Raw genomic sequence first — 15,827 nt, 5'->3', positions numbered from 1 at the left:
CTCTTTCTGGCTAAATTTTCCCGAGTAGCTTTCCTTATGTTCAGAGTATAAAGTGTTTTATTACCCAAGTGGTGTTGAGGGAGCAAACATAACTTTAGCATAGAGAAAAGCATATTTTGCTATTTTGTGGTTTTTGACAATGCCATCTTTTCCTTCTCTGTTTTTTTTTTTTTATTTTCCTCAAGGGATGGGCTACTGGTTTTCCTTTCTCCTCTTTCTGCTAATGGGTTGAACTTGCCTCCAATTCTTACTATCTTGCTGCTCATGGCTTGCACTCACCCAGTTCAGTGAGGTCTACAGCTTGGCTTATTGCTAGTTAATTGGAGACAGAATGTGGCAAAATTGTTCTGCCTTGCTTTGCTTTTACCACTTGGCATGATCATATAGATATCATGCTCCCAAATCAAGCACCACAAGAAGGGATAGATCTTTTTTTTTAATGTATTTAATTGTTATTCTAATTTTATCCAGGTTACTGAGTGATCATGTGTGGTGATGATTATTTGTGAGCATTCTGTGTCAACCCCAGTACCCTGCCCTTTGTTATTTGATAGCAGCAGATCAGCACTAACCACACTGAACCCTGACTCTTTGCACCATTTCTATTCATCGAATTCCAGAAAAACAATTCTTTGTATGCCATGTGATAGAAGCTTTTGATGGAATCTACCTGGACATTGAAACTGCATTAAATGTTGATTTAGTGTGATTATGCAAAGAAATGACAGAGCCCTCATATCATGTCTAAAACCACGCTAAGCAAACATGAAGGCCAGGGATCTAAAAAAAAAAAAAACCACATATTTATTGGGCAGTTGTTTCTTTGAGGATTTGTTGTTGGGTGGTTTAATTTTTTGAGTTCCAAGTATATTTTAGATATGAGACCCTTGTCCGTTGTATAGCTAGTAAAGATCTTCTCCCAATCGGTGGGCTTTCTATTGATCTTGCTAGCTATGTTATTTGCCCTGCAGAAGTTCTGCAACCTTATGCAATCCCATTTGTCCAACCTTTCTTTGATTTGTTGTGTTTCCGGGTCTCTATTCAGAAAATTTTGGCCTGAGCCAAGGAGACCTAGGGTTTCTCCTATTCCATCCTGTAATGTTTTCAGAGTGTCTGCTTTGAGTTCAAGGTCTTTGATCCATTTGGAGTTGATTCTGGTGCAGGGTGATATATAAGGATCTAGCTTTAGTTTTCTACATGTAGTTAACCAATTTTGCCAGCACCATTTACTGAAGAGGCTGTCTTTCTTCCATTCTATTGTTTTAGCTTCCTTATCGAAGATTAGATGGCTATAGGTCTGTAGGTTCATTTCTGGGTTTTCGATTCTATTCCATTGGTCCTGAGGTCTGTTCTTATGCCAATACCAAGCTGTTTTGATTACTATGGCTTTATAGTAGAGTTTGCAATATCTAGTATAGGTATGAGTCAAGCGGAAAAGGTCAGATAATGTGATGTTAGGAAAACGAACCCTTAAATATGTATTTTAAGGTTTTCGTTTCTTTCATGCATGTGTTTCTAACGCATTTCTAAGATTATTTCTTTGTTGCTTTGTATGTCCCTCCCCCACAGTGTAACCCCCGCTTTCACTTTATTTGATGTCAGTATAACATGTGGAGGAGATGGGGACAAACAAGTCGTTTAAGGATTCAGGTGGACCTGTTGCAACAAGGAGAATTACAAAATGTCATGTCAAAGCAAGCTTTACAATGTTGGTGGGGGGGGGAGGGGGGTATGATTGGGTGGGGGGGAGGGGGGTGGCTGGGAAGGGAAGTGAAGGGTAAACAAAGGAGGAGGCTGCAATGCTTGGTAAGAAATGTATGCATTATCATGCCAATGTAATTGTAACCCCTCTGTACAGTATGCTCTCAAATAAAATAAAATAAAATTTAAATTAAAAAAATAATAATAATAGCAAAAAAAAAAAACCACAGAGGTTTAAATAAAAGGCAGTGTGTCAAATCGATTTTCTAAACAAAGGGAATTCCCAGAAATTCATAATAGAGAAAAGCATGCGTGATGTTGCTCAAAATTACTATTTCATTGAAAGAAGGTTGATGTGATTGGAGCTGAGAAGCTACATTTCCAGCATGGGGAGTGATGGGATGAAATCAAATGAAAGGATGTTCTGGTCCCATCCTGAAGAACAAATCTTGAAGTTGAAAATGCTTTCCTTCTCATTCCCATATTTATCACTATGGCCTTGAAGTAGCCCTTTAGGACAGTCTGAAAATGAAAAAATAATATCAAGAGGTTGTTAATAAGGGTGAAGGCTGTGTTGTTGGTGTCTTGGCATCTGCATAGGGACTAGCAACTAAACATGGTATTAAGTTTAGAGGAGTCACCTTGAACTATAAAGGGAGATGAATGCAGCATTGGAAAATACCTCAGTGTTGATTAAGTTTCAGCTTCCCAAAGTTGTCCTGAGTAACTGAAACCTCATTATCAAACCATTTGCAGTTTCCCAATAATTCCCAAAGATGACAGTATTTTCAACTAAAAATAAAAGGTTTGCATACTACAAAGAGGTATTTTCTTCTTCCAATAATTTCTACTAAGGAAAAACTTTCTCTAATGCCATTATTACACCAAGGATCCAGTCAAAATAAACGCCTAAAATCCTTCAACCTCCTGGCTCCTTTGAAATTTATATATTAACTTCAATGAGAACAGAAAATCAAAGTTTAATCCTGCTATTCTTTCTTCCTCATAGAATTTGCAGAATAAGGAACAATATAGAGGAAAACAAGTGTCACAAAGAAAGACACACATAGATGAACTCTTCTCTTTTTGTTTCTGGAAAGCATCAACAGTGATTTTGCCCAAGAATACAGGGAAGTTCTTTGTGCCAGGAATGAGCACAAAGTTAAATCCACCTGTTTTTTTTTTATCCACAGAAAACTGTAGCCCAGAAGCCATAAGGGAACTTACAGTATACAATGTTGGTTTTTAAGTAAGAGATGGAAGTGAGCATTGGTCTAGGCATTGGACAAATGCTCTACTTGTAGACCCCACTGTCATCATGATTACAGCATCCTGTCCTGGATACAATATGTCCCCGTTAAGAAACATCTGTAAGATTCATTCCATTTTACTTCAGATTAGTAAAAATGGTCTTATTAAATATTGGCAACATATTTGATCCTGTAAATTAGGAAAAGGAACATATACAATAAACAACACCAATAATACTTTAAAGCAGGACACTGGTCATTCATGCTTGCAATTCTAGCTACACATGTGGCTGAGATCTGAGGATCAAGGGTTAAAGTCAGTCCCTGCCAGGAAATTCCACAAGACTCATGTCCAATTAGCTATCATAAATGCCAGAAGTGGAGCTGTGGCTCAATTGAGTGCATGATCACAAGAGTTCAGGGACAGCACTCAGACCCAAAGTTCAAGTCTCAGGAGTGGTACAACTAATAAATCAAAACAAAAACCACTCAACCCTCACATTTGGTCTCATAGCTTTGAGCCTTTGGCTAAGGAAGGAGGAATAATATCTACAGGTCTGATTACTCTGTGTGAGAGGCTTCCTTTTATAATTTATAACAATATGTAAGAAAAGAGGACGTCATCAGGCTTCAAAATGAACTTTGTCATCAGGAATGCATCTTTCCCTGGTATTTCTTAGAGGTCTTTATTAAATAGAAGATGTACAGAGAAGCTGACAGGAATGTGGCTGGGAAGGAAAAGGTCTTAGAAAGAAGGAGCAGGTTTCCAATACCTATGGCACAGGATGTAATCTCTATTGACTCATTCTCTGAAAGCTTAGAGAAAATGAAAAAAACATTTGAGAGGGAAGATAGAATGTGACCAGTAATGGCAATGATTATTCTGGGAAAGCAGTTTTCCTGAGGTGTTAGACTGAAGATAAATGATGTCTGGACAAGACAACATGGTCTTATACACCTTGAAATAGGCCACTGACTACCTTCTAAACATTTTCTCCACTCTTCATTTGTCTCCTCTTAACACTTGACCCCATGTAATGGGGTCCCTTCTGAGTATTTGCTACCTACTGTTGTATTTTGTTGAAATTTGATTTTGGCTACCTAAGGAATTGTACTCTCTGAGATCTCCCATAAATCTACCGAGTTTCAGGTTTGATTAGTGGGGGGGGGGTCCATTCATGGGTTTTGAACTCTGGGCCTGGGCTCTGTCCCTCAACTCCACCGCTCAAGGCTAGCGTTCTACCATTTGAGCCACAGCGCTACTTCCAGCTTTTTTCTTTTTGCTTATGTCGTGCTGACGAATCGAACCCAGGGTATCATGCATGCCAGGGAAGAGCTCTACCACTGAGCCACCTTCCCAGCTCAGGGTGTTTGTTTTTATATACTTGCATACAATCCAACACATTCACTCATGAATTTATAAGCTAAGCAGGTGCCATATCAATTGTCAATCCTCTATTCTTCTTTTATTTTTTATTACAAGAAAATTCTACCACACATATAACTAATTTTATTCTTCCTTTTTTTCTTCCCTTTCTTTCCTGAATTTTCAATGTATTCTGAGAGAGAGAGAGAGAGAGAGAGAGAGAGAGAGAGAGAGAGAGAGAGAGAGTGTGTGTGTGTGTGTGTGTGTGTGTGTGTGTGTGTGTGTGTGTGTGTGTGTGTGTGTTTTGGGTCTAGAATTGAATTCAGTGCCTAGGTGCTGTCTCTTAGCTTTTGTACTCAAGAGTTGCACTTTATCACCTTATCACTTTACAGAGCTTTGCTTCTGGCATTTGAGTGTTTAATTGGAGATAAGAGTCTCATGGCCTTTCCTGCCATGCTGGATTTGAACCATGATGCTTAGTTCTCACTCTCCTGAATAGCTAGTATTATAATATTATAGGTGTGAGCCATTGACACTGGGCTTTAATATACTCTTTTTAAAAATATGTAAGGAATAGCAAGTTGGTATACTTTGCTCATTATGGTTTCTCAGGGTTCTGGACACATGGTATTGTTCTATCAGTATTGTGGAATGAATAATGGAATCAATGAATGCTGCAATTAATAAATGTATTTGCTTTCAGTCTTAGATTTTGCCTTCTTATCCAAGAATCTGTTAAGTGCAGTGAGGTCAGATTTGACTCTATAGTTATTGTAATTCCTCTGCCTGAGGCCAGATGAGCTTTTCCTCAGGACTAAGAGGGAAATTCTAATTTGATGAAGACGCAGACCTTGCTACTTTATCCTGAAGATTCTGTGGAAAAGATATGAGTCTGAAAATGTTACAAGGTTATAAATTGGGCTACCTTTGGAAGGAGAGTTCATAGATCAGGGAGATGGGTCTGAGACTGCTCCAGTTTATAAAAAGGCTTGGTAATGGAGCTCCAGTTTACACAGTAAGAAAGCCCTGGAGCAGTTGTCACCTGGAGCATAGTTAAAACAGGACATCTTAGAAATGAAAGCAGCAGCATGAGAATGAAGAACTGAAAGTCATGGCCTTGTCAAATGGTTCTGGCTGTGTTCTTGATTCCTTCCTGCTTACTGGGCATCAGTGTTTCCTGGCATTAGCTATCCAGAGTCTCACTGCCAATTCCTGATTGCTACACTCAGTCTATAGACTGTGAGATTCATAATCCTTGTGTCAGCACCTTGCCTTCTGGTACTGGAATTTTACTGTGCGTCATTCCTAATCTTCAACTCAGCACCATGAGGTTCTTGGCACTCCTTGAATTGCTGCAAGTTTCCACCATCCTGGTTTCTGGGGGTCACTTTTAGGGTATAATATAACCAAAAAACTTACCATATTAAAATGCCCTACACAAGGAAAATTAATCTAATTCAGTCAGGCATTTTCTCCTCCGTTGTCAATGTGGCTCTTGAGTGCTAACTAGTTAGTAAAATGTGATTGAGAAGGTAATCAGTGATTTACTTCAAGAAGTCAAAGAGGACCACATTTCTCTCATGTGGACATCTACATAATTCTGTATGTTCACTCAGGACAAATGCTTTCCATATATGAATATCCTTTTTTCCCATTTCATTGTTTTTTTTGGATGATTGTTCCTTTTATTTACTTATTTGTGATATTTTTAATTGTGAAAATACCATACAGAGGGGTTACAATTTCATGGATAACATAATGCAAACATTTCTTATCAAGCATTGTTGCCTTCTCTTTTGTTTTGCCTACTCACCCCTTCCCCTTACCCCCCCTCACCCTCACCCAATCCTGCACTCCCCTGGCCTAGGTTGTAAAGTTCCTTGTTGACATAATGTCTTCTACATCTCATTGTTGCAATGGGTCCACCTGTATCCCTATTTTAACAATTTGTTTTTTCCCTTCCACTCTACAAATTATATCAACATCAAATACAGTGATAGCAGGGATTATACTGTGGGGGAGAGAAATAAAAAGCAACAAAAAAATCACAGTGTACTTTATAAATAAGTTAGAAACAATAGCAAGAAAGAAAAACCACTTGTGTCCCTATCTTGGGGTTCATTTCGATTAACTTCATCTTAAATGGTGAGATGTATATAGCTTTTGACCTTTTCTGCTTGTCCAAGACATATATTAGTTATTGAATATAAGGGAAACCATGGGACATATGTTTCTTTGGCTCTGGCTTACTTTATTTAATATAATTTTTTCCAAGTATTTCCATTTCCTAACAAATGGGGAAATGTCATTTTTCTGATGGAGGCATAGAATTCCATTTTCTATCTATCTATCTATCTATCTATCTATCTATCTATCTATCTATCTATCTATCTATCTACCACTTTTTCTTGATCCATTCATCTACTGAGGTCCATCTGGGTTGGTTCCATATCTTAGCTATGGTAAATAATGCTGCAATAAACATAGTCGTGCTGGTAGCTTTAGTGTGGTCTTGTTTATAAACATTTGGGTAAATGCCCAAAAGTGGGGTTGCTGGGTCATGGGGGATCTCTATGTGGAGTCTTTAGAGGAACCTCCATACTACTTTCCAAAGGGGTTGAACAAGATTACACTCCCACCAACAATGCAGTTCCCTTCTGTCCACATCCCCTTCAGCATCTGTTGTTGTTAGAGTTCTTGATTATAGCCATTCTAACTGGGGTGAGGTGGTACCTCAATGTTGTTTTGATTTGCATTTTTTGTATGGATAGGGAGGTTGAGCATTTCTTCATGTGTCTATTGGCCATTCTTATTTCCTCTACAGAGAAGTTTCTCTTTAAGTCTTTAGCCTATTTATTTATCAGGCAGTTGTTTTTTGAGGATCCTTAACAGAAAGAATAGTCCTGAAGGAATATCAATAACAAATTTCAAAATCTACTACAAAGCCATAGTAACCAAAACACCTTGTTACTGGCACAAGAACAGACCTCAGGACCAATGGAATAGAACTGAGGATCCAGAAATGAACCCACAATCCTAAAGCCACCTAATCTTCGATAAGGGAGCTAAAAAAAAAAAAGAATGGAAGAAAGACAGCCTCTTCAGTAAATGGTGCTGGCAAAATTGGTTAATCACCTTTAAAAAACTAAAGCTAGATCCTTATATATCACCCTGCACCAGAATCAACTCCAAATGGATCAGAGACCTCGGAATCAAAGCAGACATCCTGAAAACATTACAGGAAGGAATATGAGAAACCCTAGGTCTCCTTGGTACAGGATGAAATTTTCTTAATAGAGACCTAGAAACACAACAAATCAAAGAAAGGTTGGACAAATGGGATTAGATGAAATTGCAGAGCTTCTACATGGCCAAGGACATATCTAGCAATGTCAATAGAAAGCCCACTGATTTGGAGAAGATCTTCACTAGCCATGCAACAGACAAAGCTCTCATATGTAAAATATACGTGGAATTAAAAAATTAAATTCCCCTTTACTGTTTTTTTGTATACTGATTTTCTGTTGTTTGACAACTCATTGAAGATACTGAATTTATACAACACTTCCTTTGTTCAGGTGTTTTAGATCAGAATTGAGTCTACTATGTAAGAGGACAAATATCCTTAAAAAATATACTAGAAGAGAAGGAAACAACTCAAAACCTGTCTAACTTGACTTAAGCAAGGAGGTTTTAAGATCTGCTGCTATAATAAAAGTATGTTTTTGTGGAGAACTGGGCTGCGCTTGATGATTGTTTATGACTTCTGATATCTGGAGGAAACAGTGCAAATGTCAGCGAGAGTAGTCCTGAGACTCTTTAATTGTCAGAAGTGCTGATTAAAATGGAGGTTCATCTACCATCTTATATTTCTTCTTCTAATTCAAAGAGTGAGCCATCTCAGGCACTGGAAACCTGTCCCGTCTTTATTCTCTTCCCTTCTGGGAACATTTCCTTTCCAGCCTCATTCCTGTCATGACCATCTTCTATGTTACATGGAATCCTAAGTAAAAAACAGGGAATGACACATTTCTGTTCACATTCAAGTGGATTTGTATGGGGTAATTCCATGATTTACAATGTACTTGAATAACAAGGAAGACTTCAATGCAGAATTGTCAAACTTGTAGATATTATTTGCTGAGTGCAGTATACCAAGGCATTACATCTACCATTGGGGCTCAATATTGATGCAAATTTCTCAATAAAATTCTGAACAACAAAAATTCAACAATTAAACAAAAAATATCATATACTGTGATAAAACAGGATTAATTCCACGGATGAAAAGCTGGTTCAATATACTAGTCAATTAGCCTTGAGCTGAAGAGCTGAGGGACAGTACCCAGGCCCAGAGTTCTGGCCCCAGAAAAAAAAAGTTAAAAACAAAACAAAACTGGAAGTGTATTAAGAGTAAGAAGATCACTCAACAGAGCTGGAAGTAATCCTTTGGCTCTGCTTAGAGATCATGGTTGGTTTGTAATGTTACATTTTAATAAAGAAATACAGAAACCAAAAAATATATATACTGGTCAATTAATGTAATTCAACACATCAAGAGAAGCAAGGATAAGAATCACATGATCATCTCAATAGAGACAACAAAAGCACTTGAAAAGATTCAATATCTCCTTATGATGAAAGGTCTAGAGAAGCTAGAAATCCACGGAACGTGCCTCAATATTATAAAGGTGAAAATGGTAGACATACAGCTAGCATTATACTGCATGGTGAAAAGTTCGAATCATTTTCTCTAAAATCAGGAATGAGACCAGGATGTCCATTTTCTCCACTCCTCTTCAATATAATACTGGAATTCCTAGCAAGAACAATAAGACATCAATGAGATCCAAACATGGAAAGAAGCAGTAAAACTATCCCTCATTGCGGATGATACGCTTGTGAATTTAAAGAACTATGTAGGTTCCTCCTCTAAGTTACTCGAGCTGATCTGAAACATTGGCCAATTATCAATGTATAAAATTGACCCTCAAAAATCACTAGTTTTTCTGTGAAAAGATTGAGTCTGAAATAAGGAAACCAGCTCCACTTTTGATACCCTCAAAAAAACATAGGAATTAACTTGAACAAAAATGGGAAAGACCTTTATGATGAAATTTTAAGAAGTCTGAAAAGAGAAATTAAAGCAGAAGTAAAGAAATGGAAAAACCTTCCATGCTTCTCAATAAGAAGGATTAAAATTGTGAAAATGCCAATAGTGCCCAAAGTTTTTGAAAAATTCAATGCAATACCTATCAAAATCCCAACAATATTCTTCACTGCTATAGGGAAAATAATAAAATCACTCATATGGAATAATAAAAGACCAAATACTCAACCCAGATTCCCCTCAGTAGATGAATGGATCAAGAAAATGTGAAATAGGTATACACACACACACACACACACACACACACACACACACACACACACACACACACACACACAAATACACACAATGTAATTCTATGCCTTCATCAGAAAGAATGACCTCACCCCATTTGTTAGGAAATGGAAAGACTTGGAAAAAATTCTATTAAATGAAGTAAGCCAGGCCCAAAGAAACATAGGTCCCATGGTATCCCTTATTTGCAATAAGTAGTATATTTCTGGCATAAGCAGAAAAGGTCAAATGCTATGAACATATGACTAGATAAGATGATGTTAAGTGAAATGAGCACCAAAACAGGGACACAAATGGTTTCTTTCTTCTTTGATACTGTTTCTAAAGTATTTATAATATAGCATGTGATATTTATGTTGCTTTGTATGTCCCTCCCCCACAGTATAGCCCCTGTTTTCACTGTATTTGATGTAAGTCCCTGCATCTTTTATATATACTTCTCTATAGGGAGGAAAGGGAAAAAACAAAGTGTTTAAATAGGGATACAGGTTGACCCATTGAAACAATGAGATACACAAGACACTATGTTGAAAAGTGAACTTTACAATTTAGGCGGGTGGGTGGTGGAGACGGTGGTGGTGGTGGAGGTGTGGTGCATAATTGTGGAGGTGGGAGGGAAGAGATGGTAGAGGAAAAACAAAGGAGGAGGCAATAATGCTTGATAGGAAATGTACTCATTACCTTGCTCACATAACTCCTCTGTGCGGTATTTTTACGATAAAAAAAAGTTTTAAAATAGGACCAAATAGCCAAAACAATCCTTAGCAGGAAGAACTGTGTTGAAAGAATGTCAATATGAAACATCAATGACATTTTAGTTAATTAACTAGCAAGAAGAAGGAGATAGAGCTCACAGTAGTGCTCAAGTATTGAGCATGCCAGGCATACAATCAAGCCTGAGACTCTATTAATTCAATCTTCAGTCTGGTGGAGGCAGGGAAGGAAGATATACCATAACTGGGGCTGTGATAGGAAAAACAATGTGATCAGCACTCTCATTGGTCATACTACAAAGGCCTTAATCCTGAGTGGACACATCAAGAGAAATCAGACTTATACCAAATGTAAAACACTTAGAAATATAAAACATGCTTATTCTTGCCTTCCTCAAATTATACCTTTATTTTTCTCAAGTACAATCTGTAGGCAAAAAATACAGTTGAGTGTCAACTTTAGTATAGGAGAAAGATGTGACAGAATGAGGAAATCCTCAGAGCAAATGTAGAGCACATGGAAAACTCAGAACAAGAGGGGAAAGAGGAAGGACCCACACAACAGTTGTTCTCCATTTTCATTCTAGGCATTGGTGACAAAAATTCCAACAGTAGATATATTCATTCCTAAGGCCCCCAAGCTTCTGTTCAAGTAAGAGTATTACTTCTGTACTGCCAGAGACCATAAAAGTAGAAATTTTCAGTAGAACCAGGTTTGTGAGTACTTTATGATAGTAAATGAAAACCAAGCCGCCTTGTGAAGGTTGCTTCAGAAGACAGCAAGATGCTGACCCCTGGATACTCCTTGGGGACTCTTAATCCACAGAGTACACAATCAGGGGCTGTCAATCCTGAATCTGGCTTACTTATGCCAGGAAGATTGGGGAAGAGAGCAACCAAGCAGAATGAACAGCACAGCAGATTGCCCTTTGTAAACATCAGAAGTTCCAATGCTTGCCAGATTCTTATTCTATGACCTGTGTTTTAATTCAACTGCTTGTCATATTAAGTACCTTTAATACCTTCTCTTCCACATTTCCTCCTCCTTGTGGGAAACATAGCTTGCAGAGTTACCAGCATTTCTGGCAAGTTGGTGAACCCCATGACTAGCCAACCTGATATGTGAGGTGTCCTTTTCAAAGGATTAGAAGTGGGAGAAACTTACTGCACATGTGTAAGCACACTTCCACAGCCCACATCTCAGTGGAAAGAATAAGATTAGAACATGCAGTTCCAAGGCCTTTGCTTGAGTTAGTCAGGATGTGCATTCTTCATATCAGGGCTTTCCCTCCTGTACCAGTCCTGAGGTCAGAATAATTCCTACTAACCAATATCAACACTGATATAAAGAACCAGGTCGGCTCTCAGTAGATTTGCACTTCTTGTGTAAAAAGTCATGAGCACAGTGTAAAAAAGATACAAAATTAACTGACATGCATGAATTAGTGAGCTCACTGTATCACTGTATTACTTGGTTCAGGAATGGACTCTCAGGTCTTTGATCCATTTGGAGTTGATTCTGGTGCAGGGTGATATACAAGGATCTGGCTTTAGTTTTCTACAAGTAGTTAACCAATTTTGCCAGCACCATTTACTGAAGAGGTTGTCTTTCTTCCATTCTTTTTTTAGCTCCCTTATCAAAGATTAGAGGGCTATAGGTCTGTAGGTTCATTTCTGGGTTTTCAATTCTATTCCATTGGTCTGTTCTTGTGCCAGTACCTGTTTTGATTACTATGGCTTCATAGTAGAGTTTGAAATTTGGTATTGATATTCCTCCAGCAGTGTTCTTTCCGTTGAGGAGCATTTTTGCTATTCGGGGTCTTTTATTGTTCCATATGAATTTTTGGATTGCCTCTTCTATTTCCTTGAAGAATGAGGGTGGAATTTTGATAAGTATCGTTTTGTAGATAGCCTTAGGAAGTATTGCCATTTGCACGATGTTAATCTTTCCAATGCAGGAGCATGGGATTTTTTGCCACTTTATAAGTTCTGTTTTGATTTCCTATTTCAAGTTTTTAAAGTTTTCATCATAGAGGTCCTTCACTTCTTTGGTTAAGTTAATTCCTAGATATTTTATTTTTTGTGTTGTTATTACAAATGGAGTTGCTTTCCTAATTTCAGCCACACTTTTCTCATTGTTGGCATACAGAAAAGCCACTGATTTTTGGGGTGCTAATTTTATACCCTGCTACTTTGCCAAAGTTTTGAATCAGCTTGAGTAATTTGGGAGTAGAGTCTATGGGATTCTTAAATACAAGATCATGTCATCTGCAAAGAGGGAGAGTTTTATTTCTTCTTTCCCTATTTGGATCCCCTTTATGTCTGCATCTTGTCTTATTGCTGTAGCTAGGCATTCTAATACTAGATTGAAGAGAAGTGGAGAGAGTGGACATCCTTGTCTTGCTCCTGAGTTAAGAGGAAATGGCTTTAGTTTTTCACCATTAAATATAATGCTGGCTGTAGGTTTGTCATATACAGACTTTATTGTATTGAGGAATGTTCCATGGATTCCTAATTTTTCCAGAACCTTCATCAAAAAGGGGTGTTGGATCTTGCCAAATGCTTTTTCTGCATCTATTGAGATAACCATATGGTTCTTATCCTTGTTCCTGTTGATGTGATGAAAAATATTAATTGATTTGCCTATATTGAACCACCTTTGTATCCCTGAAATGAATCGTGTTTGATCGTGGTGTATGATTTTTTGGATGAATTATGAAGTGGATTGGCCAAAATTTTGTTGAGAAGTTTTGCATCAATGTTCATCAAAGAAATGGGTCTATAGTTCTCTTTCTTTGATGAGTCCCTGCCTGGTTTTGGGATGAGGGTTATGATGGCTTCATAGAATGTGTTCGGTAGTGAACTTTCTCTTTCAATTTCATTGAAGAGTTGGAGGAGTATTGGTGTGAGCTCTGCTTTGAAGACCTTGTAGAATTCTGCTGTAAAACCATCTGGTCCTGGGCTTTTCTTAACTGGGAGGTCTCTTATTGCTGTTTCTATTTCAATGCTTGATATGAGCCTGTTAAGATGGTTAAACTCTTCTTGGTTTAGTTTTGGCATGTCAATATTTGCTAGGAAAAGGTCCATTTCTGTCAAGTTGTCAAACTTATTAGCATAAAGTTTTGAGAAGCATTCCTTTATACTGTTCTGAATCTTGGTTGTTTCCGTAGTGATGTGTCCATTCTCATCTCTGAGTTTATTTATTTGGGTGTGTTCTCTTCTTTTTCTGATAAGATTTGCTAAGGGTCTGTCAATTTTGTTAATATTTTCGAAGAACCAACTCTGTTTTGTTGATTTTTTCTATGGTTTTTTTGGATTCTAATTCATTTAATTCTGATTTAATTTTAATTATTTCTTTCCATCTACTGGATTGGGGTTTGTCTTGCTGCTCTTTTTCAAGGAGGTTCAGATGTGTCATTAAATTGTTGGTTTCAGGAGGGGAGGGGGGAGGCTGGGAATGGATGTGAAGGGTAAACAAAGGAGGAGGCTGCAATGCTTGGTAAGAAATGTACGCATTATCCTGCCCATGTAATTGTAGCCCCTCTGTACAGTATGTTCACAAATAAAATAAAAAAATTGTTGGTTTCAGATCTCTCCAATTTGTTGATGTAAGAACTCAGAGCTATAAACTTGCCTCTGAGTACTGTCTTTGCTGTGTCCCAGAGGAACTGGTAATTTGTATGCTCATTTTTTTTTTGAATAGCATGAATTGTTGAATAGCATGAACATTTGAATTTCCTTTCTAATCTCTTCCATGAACCACTTGTGATTCAGCAGTGTGTTGTTCAGCCTCCGTTCTGTATTGAGAACAACAAACTTCCCAATGCAAACCTTTCAAAACACAACCCACTGAAAGTCAAGAAGGAAATGGAATCAAAAAGAAGGAAGAAAAGCTACTGATTTTTGTGGGTTGTTTTTATACCTTGCTACTTTGCCCCATTTTAGGACCACCTTAAGTAACTTGGGGGAGAAATCTATGGAGCTCTTTAAATACAGGATCATGTCATCTGCAAAGAAGGATAGTTTTACTTCTTTATCTATTTTTATCCCCTTTATGTTTTTCCTTGCCTTACTGCTCTTGCTATGATTAGAGTGTTATATTGAAGAGGAATGTAGAGAGTGGGTATCTGTGTCTCATTTCTGATTTTAGAGTTGATTTGGATTTTACCATTAAATACAATGCAGGCTGTGGGTCTGTCGTATACAACATTTGTTATAGTAGGAATGGTTTTAGGGTTCCTAGCTTCTCTAGAGTTTTTTTTTATCATAACGGAGCATTGAATCTTGTCAAAGCCTTTTTTGCATCTTTAGAGGTGATCACGTGTTTCTTGTCCTCAACTTTGTATTTTTTTGTATCTATTTTTTATTGTGGAAATACTGTACAGGGGGGTTAAAATTAGATGGGCAAGATAATGAGTACATAGAAAATAAAATAAAAAAAGAATAAAAAATAAAAATAGCTTGGAACTGGCATAAGAATAGACCTGGGGATCTATGGGATAGAATAGAAGACCCAGCAATGAATCCAGGGACCTATAACCACCTAATGTTTAATAAGGGAGCCAAAAACACAGGATGGACAAAAGACAACCTCTTCAACAAATGGTGTTGGTACAATTGGCTATACACTTTCAGAAACCTGGAGCTGGCACTTTGTAGCAGACTCAGTTCTACATGCATCAAAGGTAAGGGTAGATACCATGAACATATTACAGGAAAGGATAGAGTAAACACTAGGACTCCTGGGCCACATATTGAAATTTCCTCAGTAATGATCCAGAATCACAAGTCAAAAAAGCCTGGATAAATGGTATTGCCACAAACTGAAGAACTTCTGTTTGGCAAATGACATAGCTAGCAAAGTAAATAGAAATCCCACAGAAAGAGAGAAGATCTTTATTAGCTTTGCATCTGAATAAGGCCTCCTATCTAAAATATACTTAGAGTTCAAAAAATTAAACTCCCCTAAGACAAACCCTCAAATAAAGAACACCACAATTAATAAACGGGCCAAAGTCTTAAAGAAAGACTTATGAGAAGAAGAAGGAAGAATGGCCAGTACATGCATGAGGAGATGTTCAACATCTCTAGCCATAAAACAAATGCAAATCAAGACAACATTAACCAAGTCTGAACTGAATATATCAGCAATCCATGTTAATTGTAGTATTCTATTTTTTTTTTTTGTTGGTCGTGGGGCTTGAACTCTGGACTTGGGTGCTGTCCCTCAGCTCTTCAGCTCAAGGCAAGCGCTCTACCACTTGAGCTACAGCGCCACTTCCAATTGTAGTATTCTTTACCATAGCCAAGATATAGAATCAACTCAGATGCTCCTCAATGGACAAACGGATCAAGAGAATGTGATATATATTTAATATATACACATACATACA

The sequence above is a fragment of the Dipodomys merriami genome, unplaced genomic scaffold, assembly GCF_024711535.1.
Source record: "Dipodomys merriami isolate MVZ:Mamm:240054 unplaced genomic scaffold, mDipMer1.0.p SCAF_10, whole genome shotgun sequence".
Taxonomy (NCBI): domain Eukaryota; kingdom Metazoa; phylum Chordata; class Mammalia; order Rodentia; family Heteromyidae; genus Dipodomys; species Dipodomys merriami.
The sequence above is the reverse complement of the archived record's forward strand: the minus strand, read 5'-3'. Positions refer to the sequence as shown.